The sequence below is a fragment of the Sceloporus undulatus genome, chromosome 1, assembly GCF_019175285.1.
Source record: "Sceloporus undulatus isolate JIND9_A2432 ecotype Alabama chromosome 1, SceUnd_v1.1, whole genome shotgun sequence".
Lineage (NCBI taxonomy): Eukaryota > Metazoa > Chordata > Lepidosauria > Squamata > Phrynosomatidae > Sceloporus > Sceloporus undulatus.
In genome coordinates, this window is record NC_056522.1 from 357,241,046 (window position 1) to 357,245,164 (window position 4,119).

Genomic DNA, 4,119 nt, shown 5'->3' on the forward strand with positions numbered 1-4,119 from the left:
ACCCCCTGTGAAAACCAAAGTTTGGGGATGTTCAAGTCCCATTAAATACAATCAATTGTAAAATGGTGACCCCGCTATAAAATGGCAAAAATCAAGGTTTTTGGAATATATATATATATTGAATATTTTCAAGGTGTGGATGCCTGAACCTGTGGCATATATATATGTGTGTGTGGATATGGAGGGCCGACTATATAACCTTTGCTTATAGAAAAACATATTTTAAAAGCATGTGTTCTTAAAAATGCTTTCAAATTTTGGAAGGAACGGTTGTGTCACCTTTTCCCTTTGCCTACACAATTAATTCGCACAGCTAAGTTTTCATAGGGCACATACTTTGAAAGTATGAAAACATACTTTGCACGTGTGTGTGTGTGGGCGGGGACCACATTGAAAGGAATGGATGCTAAACAAGTATATCATTACTCTCCTTGTGCTGCCGCCACTCCCATTCATTTCATTGGGACTGGTGGATGGTGTCCTTCCTTCCTTCCTTCCTTCCTTGTTCGTTGTCCTTATTACTGTAAAGCAAAAGCTTGCTCAAATGATATCTTCAGTTAGATACACATGCACATATATAAATTCACAACCCACAAGCTCATAACTGGGAGGCAGGCGTTAGAAGGGAAATGTACAAATTGATTCACGCAAAGGGGGTTGCCAGGGTGACAGATTACTTGAAAGTAACTTGAACTGGCCCTTTGACATGGAGGGAGATCAAAGGTCAGCCTCGCCTGGGCTAGGACTCTTTTGACAACTTCCTGCATAATTTGACTGTTATTTGCCTGTCTGGTCACTGTCTGACCCTGAAGTCTGGAAAGAATTGAGAGGTAGGATGTGTATCATGGGGACCTCCAAAAGGCACATTTAATCAGATTTTGGTGAGAAACCTCTACTTAAAGTTATCACAGGTTTCTGCTGGGAAAGGGTGTGGAAATCCTATGGATACTTCAAGACCTAGCTTTATTTGCCTGTCTTTTCAAGAATTCCTATAAATAGCTATAAATTATACCATCAGCACTGGGATTGCTACTGCGTTGGTTGATTTTATATGAGAATGTGCAAGAAAACTGGTCACTGTCATAAAAGCATCCCCAATATTTTCAATGACCTCCAGGTACTTACTCTAGAGAAATACACTTTTTATCTGTGGATACCTTTCTCTAGAAAGAGATGCCTGGCACCCTCATTGTCATATTGTCTTGCCATCAGACAAATCTTTTGTTGTTTGTTGTTGTTATATTTATTTATATCCCAGCTTTCTCCCAATAACGAGACTCAAGAAAACAATACAGATTAACAATGACGCCAAAAACTTCAAAAAAAACCCCTGAAATATAAAAGCTATTTTAAAACAAGCAACTTATAAAGTTAAAACATTAAAATTCATTTTTTAAATAATATATTTGTTGTTGTGGTTGTGTGCCTTCAAGTTGTTTCTTACTTTTGGCAACCCTAAGGTTGCCAAAAGGTTTTCTTGGCAAGATTTGTTTGGAGGAGGTTTGCCATTGCTTTCCCCTGAGGCTGAGAGAATGTGACTTGCCCAAGGTCACTCAGCAGGTTTCATAGCAGAGCTGGGAATCAAGCCCTGGTCTCCAGAGTTGTAGTCTAACACTCAAATCACTATGCCACACTGGCTCTTGAGCATTGCTCAGCATTAAAAACTCATCCTAATCCATTTTTTAAAACCTTGATGGCACGGAAATGTTTCCACCTGCCCATGGAAAGAGAATAAGGGCAGAGTCATCCTGGCTTAAGATTGTTTGATTTTTGCTAGAGCTAGGTTTAATTGATTGCCATCTGCCATACTAGGTGATAACTAGGGTATCTTTTTCAGGAATGAGTCCCATGAAACCTGCTGAATGTTAACTACAAATCCCAGCTGCTCGACTCAGCGTAACCAATGTAATGAATGCTGTGACATGCTGACCATCAACATTTGGAAGGCCTCTTAATTCCTACCCCTATTATATAATCCATGCCTCATATGTTCTTTGTATTTAAATTCTGCCATGATCATAGAGAATGTCGTGTTCTATCAAAACACCCAAATATTCATTGATGGTATTTGGCCTTTGTAATGGTAGAAGTGAAGCAAACAGGAACAAGTAACCATGGCCAAATTTCCTTTATTGATTGTGATGAATCCAAAAAAAATATCACTGTTTTATACAGTTATACACTCTCTTACATGGTAATTTGGCTGTATTTTAGCAGGTCTGAGGGGCGGAACAGATGGGTAAGAAAAAGTGGCTTGATCCTGCTTTTTCTCAAAGCAGTTGGAAACCCTGCTGCCTGCACAGCCCGCTCCCAAGCCAGGTCTGTATGGCCTGGCTGCATGGCATGGTGGATAATATTTTTGTTGCCTCCCCTCCATACATGGACACCATCACACAAACACACCACCTGTGACCTCCACTAATCTCTCATGTCCATCCAGAAGCCATCACATTGCATAGCCATCCCATTGCATTGACACTGAAGGATCATTAATGATGGTTAATAATGCCCCCAAGCTATGCTGGGTATACAGCTAGTACAAAATATGTTGTAGCAGAATATTTAATCATTTGTTCAATTTGCAACCTACCACTCAGTCAAACAAATGACTCCCAAGGAAGCAAGATGAGATGTACCTTGAAGAATAAGCTTTTAGTTCTAAGTTGCCAGGTACATTTGGGCCTGTATTCTCTATCAGCTTCTGTTTCTGAATCCAGTGTGCCCTCCCCTTACGCAGGGATCTGTTTCGGATCCCTCAATGTAAGGGGAAATCAGCGTATGCTGAAGCCCCATAGAAACTAATGCAGCGCACACCCCATTAGTTCTTCCGGGGGATGCGACGGGCTTGTAAAATGCGGGCGCGCTATACACAAAATTAACTGGGAGGAATTGAGGCATCCAAGGGAATCCCAGGGTAGGTTTTCCCCCATATATATCCTTTGGGATATTCTAATGAGTTAAGTATTTGTTGTTGTTGTGTGCCTCCAAGTCATTTTTTACTTATGGCAACCCTAAGGCAAACCTTAGGGTTGTCTTGGCAAATTTCTTCAGAGGAGGTTTTGCCATAGAGCAGTTTGCTTTTGCCTGAGCCTCCTGGGAAGGGCACAATTTTGCCCCCCTTGTCTCCCTGCTGCTTGTTTGGTTGAGTGTGAACTCTGAAATCAGTATGCAGCAATTGAAGTAATCTGAGGACAAAGGAGGAAAGCATGAGAAGAGAGTACATTGATTGTTTTAAAGCCTCAGTAAATATAAGATGACAGAGGATTAATCATAACTGTTCCTGCCAAACTGAAACAGTTTGAACTGTTCATGTTCTAATTGCTATAAGCTACAAGAAGTGGGATATACAGTTGGCCCTTCATATACAGGGTTCTGCATCCATGGATTGAACTATCCACAGCTTTAAAATATTAAAAAAAGCTATAAATTTAAAAAAGCAAACCTTCTATTTGCCATTTTACATAAAGAACACTATTTTGTTTTGTCATCGCATATAATGGGACTTGAGCATCCATGGGGTGGTGGTGGAACCAAATCCTATTGGATACCAAGGCCCATCTGTAAAACAACAACAACACTTGGACTTCCAGCATCATTTCATAGGAGAAACTTTAATAACCCAGATTTCTGGTGTGATAGAGGTTTCAGCACAACCTGAGGCAGTTTTTATGTGTGGAGATCATGCGGTACATTATACAGATAAAATGCAGATGATGGGAGGCTATTGCACTTAATAGTTGAGTAGTCTTATTCAGTATATGGAAAATCCCGTTTGATTATAGAGTAATGGACAGCCAGTGTGCCTTTCTTGGAGAAAGAAAGATTTTCCTGCATAAACGAAGAGGAGATATGTGTTTTCTGTGCAATATTTCCCCCTCCCAAGCTATCCTACTTAAAGCTAGTAAAATTACACAGGGAAAAAGAAGTGGGGCTATTATGTGTTATTTTTCCATTCACTTAATGATGCATTTCAGTTCACTCTGAAATAAAGCGACATGCTTGAGTCAATAAACAAGGACTAACGGAACAGAGTCTATCCAAAAGGCACCGCCTAAGTATTTAGCCTAATCATGAGATCTCTGCAAGTAGCAAATGCATATTTGGACATGGCTATTTATT